The sequence below is a fragment of the Aquarana catesbeiana genome, linkage group LG04 (assembly GCF_042186555.1).
Source record: "Aquarana catesbeiana isolate 2022-GZ linkage group LG04, ASM4218655v1, whole genome shotgun sequence".
NCBI lineage: Eukaryota > Metazoa > Chordata > Amphibia > Anura > Ranidae > Aquarana > Aquarana catesbeiana.
In genome coordinates this window covers 456279575-456294098 of record NC_133327.1, presented here as the reverse complement: position 1 = coordinate 456294098, position 14524 = coordinate 456279575, and the positions used below count along the sequence as shown (strand labels likewise).

The 14524-nt window shown below is 40.7% G+C and overlaps 1 protein-coding gene across 4 annotated transcripts in view; it reads left to right on the top strand.

Annotated features, from left to right (window-relative positions):
* The first annotated feature begins 4410 nt into the window (after positions 1–4410).
* Positions 4411–14524, top strand: part of GNG4 (G protein subunit gamma 4) — a 159717-nt gene continuing 149603 nt past the window's right edge. The window contains exons 1-2 of one of the 4 annotated variants that reach the window (XM_073627503.1): positions 4411–4606; positions 5610–5746. The gene's annotated coding sequence lies outside the window, so the exon portion shown is untranslated. Of the gene's footprint in view, positions 4642–4854; positions 4874–4912; positions 5179–5609; positions 5747–14524 lie in introns of those variants that run through there. The other 3 variants (XM_073627502.1, XM_073627505.1, XM_073627504.1) reach the window with 3 other exon arrangements.

Genomic DNA, 14524 nt, shown 5'->3' with positions numbered 1-14524 from the left:
GGACCACAGTCTGGGGACATCTAGATCATCTGCTGGTGCTGTTGATCTCTGGGATTCTTGGACCAGATTGTGCTCCCTCTTATATGGACTCCTCAAGATCCCAATTTTCTGGTACACCGACTTTTTCCAGCGTTGACTTCCTCTTTATTTTATTTTGACCATGAATAAATGGATATTTTTTGAGTTTAGCAAAAGACTTTATGTGTTTTCTTTGAAATCATTGATTTTACACACAATGTTAAATTAACAAGGGACAACAATCTCATTGAGTTTGAAAAAAAACACACCAAAAATACATTACTAATGTTAATAATGTTCAAGTGGTGAGTCTTGAAAATCAAAAAAATTACGTAACCAAAAACGGTGCTTTGGGTTAACTTTATCTAAAAACTAAAAAATAAACACTATAAAAAAAAAAAATAATAATGGGTTCTTTGTGTTAACTTTACAAACCTAAAAAAAAAAAAAAAAAAAAAAAAAGGGGGAAAAAGTATTATTAGTATGGAAACATTGTTTGAAAAAGGCATACTATATCATTCATGAGATCAAAGAGAAAAAGAATCCAGAAATCAGTTTGGGAGAACTCTGATTATGAACAGCAAAACACCTTCGTTCTTTAGAGCCTTCGTAAAGAAGAAATAAAATGCGCTGCATTGAACGATCACAGATTTTGCAGCGTGATGAATGTGCTACCTACAATACGAACACTAGTTTTACTAGACCGAGTGCTTCCGTTTAGTTTTTGCTTATGAGCATGCGTCGTTTTTTTGTCCGTCGGACTAGCATACAGACGAGCGGACTTCGGGGTCCGTCGTACTTACGACGTAAAGATTTGAAGCATGCTTCAAATCTAAAGTCCGTCGGATTTTAGGCTAAAAAAGTCCGTTGAAAGTCCGGAGAAGCCCACACACGATCGGATTACCAGCCAGCTTTAGTCCGTCAGCGTCCGTTGGACTTTTGTAGACGAAAAGTCCGACCGTGTGTACGCGGCATAACTCAAGTTTAGGAGCTGTAGTGCACATAAAGCATTATGTGAAATTTATTCTGTGTAATATTTTGTTATTGTATATTTGAAATTCAGAGCAGTGTAGATTTTGGGAGGGGTAATATTGTGGATGTAGGATTCTTTTTGGTAGGTTTTTAGATGTTTGATGACCCCGTGTGCGGTTGGGTCTGTTTTTACTTTTTTTACATTTATTTTTGTGGGTAAAGATAGTTCCAGATATATATATTTTCTACCAAATAGTTTCTAATAAATACTTTCTGAATAAAATAATTTTGATTTTTTTTTTTTGTTCATGATGGATTTATTATAAAAAAATATTTTCATAGCTTTAGCTATCGGTAAGCCTTTTTCTCTTAGGCCTCATTCACACAGGGGATACTATGCCGTATGCCGTTGCAGGGATGTGTTTACCTGCATGGGGATGCACAGATGTTCTGTGTAGACAGTCCCATTGATGTAAACTGGGTCACAGTGGATTTGTCCCAATATGACAACCGTATGGGTGTAGGTGCATGTCCCTGAACACACAGGGAGAGTTTGGGTATACACACATGCACCCACATGGATGTCATATTGGGACACAGCAGCTATGTCCGTGCAGTCACTGTGTTCCAATTAACCTCAGTGGGACTGCCTGCACAGATTACTTACTGCATCCCCATCCAGGTAAATACAGCCCTGCATGGACCTACAGTACAGTACGCCATGTGTGAACAAGGCCTTAGTTCCCAAATAATTATTTTTAAATGGTAAGAATACACAGTAACAGATTTTTACTTGTAATTCTTTCACTAATTTGGGTAGACAAGGAAAATTTGTACTTAATAAAAATGTATTTTTTTTTAACCGCTTCCCAACCAGCGCACGCCAATATACGTCAGCAGAATGGCACTGGTGGGCAAAAGGGCGCACAGGTACGTCCCCTTTAAGAAGCGCGGGTCCCGCGGACTTGATGTCCGCCGGGTGCCCGCAATCGTGTCACGGAGAGGTAGAACGGGGAGATGCTTTTGTAAACAAAGCATTCCCTGTTCTGCCTAGTGACAGGACAGAGATCACTGCTCTCTATCATCGAGAGTAGTGATCGCTGTCATGTGTGTTGTAGCCACCCCCCCCAGTTAGAATCACTCCCTAGGACACACTTTACCCCTTCATCGCACCCTAGTGGTTAACCCCTTCACTGCCAGTGTCATTTACACAGTAATCAATGCATATTTATAGCACTGATCATTGTATAAATGACAACGGTCCCAAAATAGTGTCAAAAGTGTCCGATCTGTCCGCCATAATGTTGCAGTCCCGATAAAAATCTCAGATCGCCGCCATTACTAATAAAAAAAAATGAATGATAAAAATGCCATAAAACTATCCCCTATTTTGTAGACGATATAACTTTTGCGCAAACCAATCAATAAACGTTTATTGTGACTTTTTTACCAAAAATATGTAGAAGAATACATATCGGCCTAAACTGAGGAAAAAAATATATATTTTTGGGGGTTATTTATTATAGCAAAAAGTAAAAAATAATGCGTTTTTTCAAAATTGTCGCTATTTTTTTGTTTATAGCACAAAAAATAAAAACTGCAGAGGTGATCAAATACCAACAAAAGAAAGCTCTATTTGTGGGGAAAAAAAGACGTCAATTTTGTTTGGGTACAATGTCGCACGACCGCGCAATTGTCAGTTACAACGCAGGAAGGGGGTAAATCCTTCCGGGGCTGAAGTGGTTAATCGTGCTTTATTTGATCCACATTCACTAGAGGTCAATAAATCTGGTGAGAATCTATTGAATCTAATTTATAAGAAAGAGAAACCCATAAGTGTTTTTTAAGTGTTAGTTTATGAGATACAGACCCTTAGGTATGTAGTACACATATCTACAGAGCGTTAAAAATGAACTCCCCTTTTGTGCTGAAAAAAATATAGAAAATAAAGAAAAAATAATGTAGTGCAGTGGTCATCAACCCACTAACAGGCCAGGTTTTATGTATTACCTTGGGGAGATGCAGACTAGAATACTGAAATCACAGAGCAGCAAATTATATCACCTGTGATGTATTTCAGTTATCTTGCAAACCTGGCCTGTTAGTGGGCCCTGATGACAGGGTTGATGACCACTGATGTAGCGTATACAATTGCGACACAAGTCATATTGTAATTGAATGTTATTAAAAATTACCTTTCCTTTACAATCTGCAGCCGCTGTAATTTTCCGAAAATCCAATGCGATATGGGTACCTGGAGTTGTTCTGTATACACAATGTGTACTGACCATGCCCCAAAAACATAATTTCCTGCTTGTGTGATTGGCTCACCAATTTTCCCAGAAGTCTGCCTGAGATACAAGCCAGATTTTTTGGCATCCCCTGCAACAAAAATATCATTTTTGGTGAGATAATTCCAGTAGGAAATCACGTCTAAAGGGATGCAGGCCCAGCAGCTTTCCTCATTAGTGCTCTGCAGCTGCACAGCTGACTGATAATTATGAAACCACCCCCATTAAACTCACTCAGAACAGAGGAACAAACAGGGATTTCTTCAGAATAACAAAAGGTAGGCATCTGCAACAAAGGTAAGGTAGGCATCTGCAACAAAGGTTGTTATAATCCTTGCAATGTACATAGATCACCCAGGGGGGAATATTTTATTTTCAACAAAAGTGGAGTTACACTTTAAATAAATCCAGGGCAGCTTCAACCCCAGGATTCAAATCTCTTTTAACAATAGTGAACATTTATAATACTGAGCACTCGCTTCTTTTAATATAAGTACAATTTTTCTTTGTCTAGCCAATTTGATTGATTCCAAAAAATATATTTTTTGGGAATCAAGCTTTATTTGACCCACACTCACTAGGGGTCAAATAATCTGGTGAGAATCCATTAAGTCTAATTGATAAGGAAGATAAACCCATAAGTGGTTTTTAAGCACTGGTTTATGAGACACATTTGATATACGCCTAAGGGCGTTGTTGTTTTTCCAGGCTTCTGCGGGGAAAGACTTTGATTACTGTGGCATTATTATTATTGAGACTAATATCTAAGAGTTTATTTGTATCCGCGCAGAAAAGCGGGGATGATAAGTATTGAGCTTTAATTTAAATAGGTAAGCCAAAAATGTACAGTACACACGGGAGGCTCTTTACAATGTTCTGATGGGCTGACACAGAGGCCTTTTTTCACATATGCAGCACTTTGCTTGTGCAATTGCTTTGCCTTCCCTTTGTGTAATGGTCTTTTTTATAGCACATCATGTTGTTAACAGAGCAGCCCAAGGCAACAAAACTGCATGTTATATTATAAAAGAGAAGTGCTTAACTGCTATGCCATGGCAGAGTGACAACACTTGGCCTGGTGGGCATGTAAATCGCATGGCGCTCAGCCTGCATATAGAAATATCTTGCCATGGGCTAAGATGCAGGGCTAGCAGGCTGTGGTTCATTCAGCTGCAAGTGAGTCCTCTGTGTGATGACAGCACATTCTCTCCTCCACAAGGGGAATCCTGCAGCGACTGGAGCCAGTGACGTACAAGGAGCTGCCACAAAGGCACACACCGAGCACAGCTCCATAGTGAGGAGGAGAAGCTGCCCTGGCCACCACAGTGAGAAACAACTCTTTTGTTTTACACATGAACGTGTATGTGTTGATCATTTCAAATATTTGTGTTTGATTGGAAGGCTGCCGTCTGTATTGAGCATTTATTTTTATTTTTTTTTTGGGCTATACCATTGTAAAGCATAGCTTTTGAGATGACAAAATGGGAAAAGCTAAATTTAGAATGCTGCCAGAGGGCAGAATGCATAAAAATCACTGGGAATGCATTAGCCCAGGCATCATTGGTGAAAGATGGCTAACAGAATAGAGCGAGGTAGAAGCAAATAGGGAGCCTTTTGTTATATGATGCATGGAGGTGATGGAAGGGATTTGTTCCTGTGCTGACAGGCTGCGATGCTATTTCTGTGATGGGGTGAAGTGAGCGTGGGTGCGAACAGTGTGTTTCTATAGTGAATCAATTAGAACAGCAGTCAAGCGCAGGAGCTGCCATGAGCAAATTCCTTTTGGCATTTTCTTTCTATTCCCTTCACCCTATTTGTCTTGTAAGCCGCGCATCTTTCTAGGAGGCTCACTCGTGGGTGTCATTGGTGATCTGCCTGTCCACAATGTTCCCCGCCGGTAAGTTGTGCCTATGAACAGTGCCAATTCTTCCATATATTCGGAATCTGGGCTGGAGCAATCGGATACTCCCTTTGCTTTGTAGCAGGATGAAGTGACAGATGGACTTCTCCTATCTCTAGCACAATAATCTACATCATGAAAGAAGGAAATCTCAAGAATAGGCTTGAGACGCTGTATTAGCAAAGATTTTCTTTCAAATCCCCTGCTTTATGGGCATATCATAAACAAGTTGAATGATATTTAGGATCTTCTTCTGCTTCTATTGGTGCAATATGTAACGTATTGTGCAAAGGATAATTAGCTGCTGTATTGATTGCAGCCTATGCCGTAATTGTGTCAACACGCTTAATATTTCATATCTAGGTCACTGTGCAGTCGCTTCAGTTTCAAAGTCTAACGCACTTCCTAATTCTTCTATGTATTTGCAGTTCATTTTCCGTGGGTGGTATGTCAGTGTTGATAGAAGAGCCAGAAAGAAGGATACAAGGATTGCTTGAAAAAAATTACTTCGCTCTGGAGTACAGCCATCCAAGTCTGTATTCTATAATACAGACACAAAGAACTGGTGAGTCGCAGCAGTGACAGCAGTGTGATCATAATGACTTGTTATATCCAGAAGCTTAAGCATTGCTTGTTATATTTACCTACTAGCTCATGTCTTCTGAAGGGATTTCCCTTGCAAGCTCATAAATGGCCTTGTTTTGTAGGCTGATGATTTGTACGAACTCTACATACATATTTAGTGGGAATCCGGCGATGGAAATGAATTCTGCCATCCACCCACTACATAGTGTACACTGAGGTACAGTTTGGTACAGTAAAGAGACCAGATTGATTGCATTAAGGGTCCATTTTCAGTTCAAAGTGAAACATGTTTTGTGAAGAAAATGTGTAGCATACATCATCATTGGGCTTATTTAGTATATTTCTGGTAATTCTTAGTTATTGCAGGTAAATGATCTTGTGGGAATTTGACTCTGACACATTACAAGTAATTGGTTGCTATAGGTTACTATAATTTGCACTTGGTACTGTTTTTGCCTAGCTGGCAGTTATTCACATGAAGTACAAAAAAAATCTGAGACATGGTCACCATGCGTGTCAGTCTCCCGGGTGCCTAATTCTTTGTACAGAAATTTCTGGAGCTACATGCGTGAAAAAGCAATGTGCTCTTGTCTGTGGATTTGAGGCACTGCCATGATTTTTTAATAAAAAGGAGCATAGATTACTGGAGCAAATATGGATTTCCTGACCATGGTAACCAACAAGGTTTCTCTTTCCAATTATTCAAGGAAATTCATTGCTATAGGTAACAACTCCAACTCTGCTGTATTTCATATACATAATATTTGATAAATCAGCCCTGACATACTTGGTATGTGAAGATGATGAGTCAGTGTAAAGAGCGTATATGTTATAGAGCTGTGCAAAACAATTTGACACACAAGCAAACCATGCATGAGAAAAAGAGGTGAGTCTGATTGCAGATTATATTGATTTTTGCCAGAAGCATTGAAAAAATTGGCAATTCTTTTCCAGTTACACTGTTGGTTACATCAAGGTTTCCATATACTGTACTTGTGTATCTGTAGGTTGCTTTCACTTTCCCTTTTAGAAGCTGATTAAAAAATGACTGAAGCACAGTGACTGATGAATGATCCAACAAGGTACATCAACAGAGCAAACTGATTAAATTGATGGGAAAAATGTAACTGACAGCACAATGTTAAGGTGTGGCGAAACCCAAGAACAAGCTTGTAATATATTGCAGCCAACTGGACCGTAGATGTGGTGGCCACATTAGTCTTCTTCATCAGGCTTTTTTTTCCCATTATTTTCACATGGTGATCCTGTCAGTGTCACACTTCCTGCTCTAGGGTGATCACTTTCATTTGGGGTCCATTCACCTCACTCAGGGTCAGTGTGGTGCATTTAACGCACACATTAAATAAATGGTATGCCTTAAAGTTGAATTTCAGGCAGATAAAATATAAACTAACGAAAGCAGTTCTGAAATCATTACTATAATCAGTAAATGTATGTTATTAATTCAAGTATTGTGATATCATTTTTGCAATCCATACACAACAGGACTGGAGTTTTAAAGGAAGAAGCAGAACAAGGAGCCAATCATTTCCTGTGCTGACCAGAAGCATGCTGATAGGAGGAGAAAGTAGATTCACAGAGAAATGAGCTCAGCGCAGTGCTGCTTCTCTTTTCACTGTCCAGTCACAGGCTGGGTCCAGGATATGGGTTCAGAGGGAGAGGGCTGAATGATGTTGGCCACCAAACTGAGGCAATCAAGCAGCAGAAAAAAAAAGTGGTAAAGGAAATTTTTGGATTGAGGGTGAATATTAAAGCAAAATGTTTTGCTTTAAACATTATGTGAAGACAGCTCGTTCATTTAAAATGCACCACAACAGAGCTAAATTCAGACCTGCAGAATTTTTTCCCTATAAGTAGCTTATAGAAAGCAGCAAGGTGCTGCTTATTCATTGTCCAGTGAGCAGATAGGTAATACCAAGAAGGTACTGCAATAGAAAAGAGTGATGTCACCTTCCTGGCCCTGCGGTACAACAAGGGTTTGTGAAATACAAAAGTGGTTGCACAGTATTATACACATTCAAGCAGGTAAAACTGTTCACATATGTATTTTGACTGTGTATTCAGCTGTTTCATTCCTGTGTGCACCAAAACATTTTTTAACAGTCGGAAGTCACAGTCCAGTTGGGGGACATTGCCCTTCACTACCATTCCTCCTGATGATAGTGGGTCACTGAGGTAGGAAGTTAAGGGAAATTCATCCAGTAGGACTAGAGTTGGGCTTTAACTCAACGGTTTCCTGATATTACCCAGCATTGCAAGTTTCACAGTTTTTTTCCTAATAAAACATAAATCTGTGGAGCCAAAGAAAAGTACACTGCTTCAACCTTCCAGGTGCTCCATTCATATGCTGGATTCAAATGCTGGCTTGTAATCCTTCACTCCTCCACACCTAGCTAGGTATAATCCAAAGCAGAAACCTCACATCTATGATGTCTTCACAGGCAAAACTTGAATCAGCCTACAAGCTTCAGAACATGGTCCTACCCCCATTTCCACCTCTCTACATCTGTGGAGTTTGAGAAATGTGGAGCAGTTATGCATTCAGAAAAAGGGCAGTGGATTACGTGAAACCTCTATGGCAGTGGTTCTCAACTCCCCTAGTGCCGTGACCCCTCGTTAAAATTTCCCAAGTTGTGGAGGCCCCTAACAGTAAAATTATTTTCGTAGCGTGGGTTGTCAGCACCCAAGGCAAGTACAAGTAATTTGCGCCCCTAACCCATGGATATTTAGCGCTCCCCGAGTCCCTTCCACTCGTACAGTATTAAAACCCCTTATGGTACATTTTAGGATGTACCACTCTTTCTCTTTGTTCTCCTTTCTTTCCCTTTTATCTCTCTCTATCCTAATTTAGTTTTTTTTCCCCATCCCTCTCTCTAGCCATCTCTTCTTTCTCTTATTCTTTCTCTCCCTTTTTCTTTGTTGCTCCCCCTCTTTTCCTTTCCCTTTCATGTATTCTCTATTTTTATTCCTTCTCTTACTCCTTGGTGGGGGGGTGGGGGGAATGGGATGAGTGGCAGTGCTGGCGGGGAGTTCCAATCAGCCAACTTCAGCCTTGATCAAGGTCATCTGCTGATCTGAGAACTGTAATGGGGACTTTTAATGGCAACTCTAATCACGGGTAGTGTTACTCACTGTGTCTCCGGCTTTACTGTGTCTCCAACTTTGTGGTGTCTCATAGCAGTGACACCTATGCCGAAATCAGGAGATGGGGTCTCCTCCAGCCCCTCCCACTTCACATTCCTCACCAGTCAGCTGACCTCTAGTCTCTGCCCCAAGCCATGCCGTGAACTGAATGGGCAGCTGCGAATGGGCTGAGTGGGTGGCCGCGAAAAGGCTGGGAAAGCAGTGCAGGCTTTAGGAACAGCCCAGGATTCGGTGACCCCTGGTAAATCATCATTCGACCCCCAGGTTGAGAACCACTGCTCTATGGCCTAGTGTATAACAACAGCGGCCACTCCCATCCCATAGAAATTATTATTATTATGCCCTGTGACTGCTAATTTTAAAGGTTATGTAAAGCAAACCTTTTACATTATATTTTATTAGAGTAGGTGAGGATTATAACCCCTGTCAGGTTTTTATTGCTGCCTGTGTTCCCTCTGGGGAGATCTGAGCTTTTTTTTGCGTCAGCGAGTTTTACATTCATATGTAAGTCTATGGTAATGCAAAACTTGCTTGAAGCAGGTCAAATGCAGGTCATAAGGAGGTCAAATGCACCTGTCAATGAGTTCTGATGTCAAACTAATGCTATCTACACAAGCCAAAAGCCTGTTCACACAGGCCCTTACCATCTGTATTTTGCAGGTGACCATTGCTAATGACAAATGTGTGGAAATCCAACATGTTTCTGTTGTTACCAAATATTAGATGAGTGTCAATTTTCCCATGGGGGCACTTGTTCTTCTGACAGTTTTTGCAGACTGGAATGCTGCTTACTTTGTAGAGACTGTCCTCTTACTTTCAGTTCTGTCTGTAAGACAGGAAGTAAATGGAAATCCCCCTATCAGGGCACAGATGGCAAAAAAGCTCTCGTTGAAGTTTTAAGCACTCTCCACGCAATTCAAAAATAATTTAAAAATTCAAAAATAAAAACAGAAGTTTTGGCTTTAGATATACTTTGTTATTAAAAAAAAATCTAAGACACAAAAACAGCAGTTAACAGAACAAAAATAAAGTAAAGTGAAATGATGTTCTGTTCTTAGCGTATAATATGAGAATAAAGCAGGTTAAATGGGAATAGCAGTTATAGTCAAAGATGACAGTTGCACCATCTGCTCCTCCTGTGGTTAAACCAAGGTAATTGGCATAGTGGGAGGCTGTTAAAGGCTAGGTTCAGCAGTCGCTGAAAAACATTCCACCATGCATCACTTTTCATAGGGCGTTAGCGCTCCGGTTTCCAGGCATTAAGGAAGTTGTACTGTACACCACCTGAATTCCTGGGGGGGGGGGGGTTCTCTTCCTTCCCTGGTGCAGTCCCACAGACTGTATTGGGTGAGTTTGGTGCTTGGAAAAGCATCGCAGGCACAGCAGGTTTAGGATCCCTTTTGGCTGCCTCGTTAGGCTGTCTGGGGGCAGTCGGGGGTGGTAAAACACAGCTGTACTTCCATTTTTTACCATTATTCAGTCCTACTTAAAATTACAGTTTAAAGTTACATATAAGCATGGTTTCTAAAGCTTTGCCTTTATTAAAATTTAGGCCTCCAAGGTCCTGAATATTGCCTGCGCCATGCACAATGCAGAAAAGGAAATGGAGCTTAACATTAACCTGTGCCCAGAATCTGCATATTAAAGTATTTACATATTCTGAACAAGCTATAACCTCTATAGCTATAAGCGACATAGAGAAATTCATCTTTAAAATTCATAAGCACGGCAGTGTGTTCTTTCTGTTATTTTTTATTACACCAAAATCTTGACAGGAAAGATTTTATTTGTTTCATCACAGAGTGGTACTGTGGATACAAAGATGTGTAAAAAAAAGTGCCACGTCCCGATAAATTGCAAGACAGAATGAGGAGTAAGTGATGGACTTTGTAGGCACCACAATAATAACTTTAAAATTCAATAAATTTTATTACAAAATATATACAAATTAACAGTGATAAAAACATTAACTATTCATAGTACAATGATTGCGCCATTGGAATATATGAACACACCACCTATTAACAAAATAGTTAGGCTAACTATTCATCAAGGGAATCATGCATTGTAATCCATTGATATTGTTACATCAAATGTAGCATTGGAGAATAGGAGGTGTGCCGTGACTCAGCTCAGCTCTACGTTGCACGTGTGAACGCTTCTTCAGGAGCTTAGGCATATTATCTTTTCCAGCATGGTAACATACAAAAAAGGGGCAGATATCCAGGATACAGCAGAGGATACAGGGATGTAGCACCAAATATTGTGCTGATCTGTATGTAGTACAGCGACCCAGCTCAATAGTGCTTTATAGTTAATAAGATAACCAACATAGAATAGACATAGGTAAATTCGGCTTGGGTGCTGTTTGGTAACTTGAAATTATAGGAGATTATCAAAAACCTATCATAAATTTCCATACGTAGTAGTGTGTTCCCATGTCTTCACAATGTGAGAGAAAATCCCGCTGCAGAGCTCCACTGTATCTGTACCAACCAGCATGGTAATGGTAGCTCTTCACACGCACAACATGTAAAACTGAGCTAAGGTATGATACAATGTCCTATTCTCCAATGCTACATTTGATGTAACAATATGGTGGTGTGTTCATATATTCCAATGGTGCAATCGTTGTACTATAAATAGTTAATGTTTTAGCACTGTTAACTTGTATATATTTTGTAATAAATTGTATTCAATTTTAAAGTTGTTATTGTGGTGCCTACAAAGTCAGTCAAATACTCCTCATTCTGTCGTAAAATCTTGACAGGCCTTCAGATGTATGACTCTTGCAGCCATCTTGGTTCAGGCAGAGCCCATTGAAGACATTTTGCGAGTGGGACAGGTACCCCACCTGGTAGGGATGGAACTAACAGCAGGGAAAGGTTTCTAACAAGGAGGATACAGTAAGTTCTCTCATAGCACTTGCACTGTATGTGTTATTGCCACCGCCCCACTCTGCACCCCACCTACACTTGGTGGCAGTCAGCAGAATATGTCCTTTGCAGCGAGTGTGTAAGGAGGATTGGGCTTCAGCCTGACTCCGCTAGCATCAACCTTAGCCTTTATACCGAAGTTTAAAGGCTCGAACAATCCCTTGGCAGAGTGGATGGAGAGACTGGAGAGGGCCGCACCCCTGTATCAGGTTTCGGCCCAGCTAGTGGCAGAGCTGGCTATTAATTCCTTAGAGGATGACACTCACCACTCAGTGATGTCGCTGCCAGAGGATGACCAAGCTACCTTAGAACAAATTGTATCACACTTGGAGGGCCTGTTTGGGGAGAAGATACTGCTTCAGGAGCTGAGGCGAAAGTTCTTCCTAAGGAAACAGCAGGAGGGTGAGAATCTCACCCATTGTGCGGCAGCCATGCAGAATTTCTGGAGGCATCTGGAGAAGAGGGATGTGCACAGTTGCACTGACATCACTTACTCATATCATATACTAAGGGATCAGTTCATAGCTGGGCTGAAGGCTGGCCCAGTCCAGAGATCCTTGCAAGAGAAAGTTAGGGTGCAACCCGCCACCTTGTTCCATAATGCGGTGGAAGATGTGGTTGTGTGGGAACAGGAAGAAACGGATGCAACAGTGGCAGTGAACAAGAAGTTTGAACATGCATACTTCAAAGAGTATATAAGCTGCACCTGGTCCCATGCCACCTGAAGCCCCGAAGTCACTGTCTGCAGTTGAAACTTTGTCAAGTGAGTCTATGGAGACTCAAGAGAGCGGGCGCTGTTTGTGGTCTAACCGCAGGCAGGACAGCTCCCTGTAAGCTATTCTGACTATGCTGTTTGAAACTGTTTAATATTCTGTTTTAAGGATTGTTATTTGTTTCCATGTTTTTGTGATGCCGGGGACAGTATTTGTAAAGGGGGGGGGGAGTGTAAGCAGGTGAAGTCTACTTTCTCCACTGCAGGTGACACTCTTCCTTCTGCAGCTGCTTTGCAGCTGGAGAGAAAGTCATGAGGAACATCGTTCCTCTATGGTTTTCTTGGTTCACTGGGGAAGCTATCTGATTAGATGCTGCAACCCCATGTGACTTTTACAGCCATCATGGGTCAGGCAGAGCCTATTTAAGGCCCTGGACCCCAAATTGTTGCGTATTTTGCTAGTGGGTAGAATAGGGACAGGTACTCCGCCTGGTAGGGACAGAACTAGAGGCATGGAAAGTCTCTTCTCGCAACTTCTCTGGACATTTTCCTGCTTGGGCACGAGATGGCCGGGCCGCATTCTACCCCTCTCAACAGAAACTGTCAGTTCGGCTGAAACCTGCTGTCTACATGCTGTTGGACCTGTGAGTGTTCCTGGTTGGGCTGTCTTCCCACCAGGTTTATTGTGAACTGTCTTTGCAGTACTTCAATACAAGTTTTTACATTGCACTTGGACTGTGTGTGTTTTTGCCACCACATTGCGATGCACCCCAACTATACATACTTTTATACATTTTCAGTTTCTTTTCAATCAATCTCTCCCGGGAAGATACAATATTATGGAAGATACAATTGTATATTATCAATCTCATCTCTGTTTTCACCATGCAACCTCTTCATCTGATCAGTTGAAATATGATCAAATTCATGAACCTCTCAATACTGCTGATCAATGCAACACGAGCAATAATTTTCCACCCTGGTGTATCAATTCAGTTTAGTCTAATTTACTCTAAATCAAGTTTAAATTGATCAGAAGGGAAGTTATGCCTATTTGATCATTTGCAAACTCAATCATTTTCATATAATCACACATTGATCAGATGAAAAAATCAAACTGAAAGGCCACCATTAGCTGTGATCTTTGAGGATCTTTGAGAATGACTTACCTCACATTGCAAGCAGCAAAAAGGTTGGGGATGGCTTGTTGGGAAGCTCTTTTAGTGTTTGTTAAGCATATGTGGATATAACTGAATGTTAATAGCCTTGGACACAGGTGCACTCTGCAGATATTAGGGTAGTAAAAATGCACTTAACCTTTAAAAATCACCCACTGAAGCCAAATAGTAGCAATAAAATTCCTTAATCCCCCTCTATCATTGGTTGTCAGTGGCATCTAACCCTCCCTCCCCCATCATTGGTGGTCAGTGGTACTTTAAAACCACATCACCTTCAAAAACCGATCCTCGCTATCATTGATGGTCAGTGGCTCTTTAAACCCTCCCACTTTTTAAAAAAATTATAATACAATCATCGGTTGTCAGTGGCTTTAAGTCTTCCCATTTTGATTTTTTTTTCTTTTGGAATAATTTAAAATTATTTAGTTAGTAAAATTATTTAGACTGGTCCTGTCAAGTTAACCAATGCATTGTAGCTCTGCTAAATTTGGTCTAGGCATCTATGCATCAATGACCGCTCTGGTTTTGGAAGGGTTAGTTATCACATTCTGCGAGTAGTGATTATTGATTCATACTCTTGATGGTATACGGTTATAAGCAGCGTATCCCAAGGTTCAGGTTAGGTCCAATTACTTTTTAACCTGTTTATACAGTGCCTTGAAAAAATATTCATACCCCTTGAAATGTTCCACATTTTGTCATGCTACAACCAAAAACGTAACTGTTTTTTATTGGGATTTTATGTGATTATGGGATTTTAGGCCAAC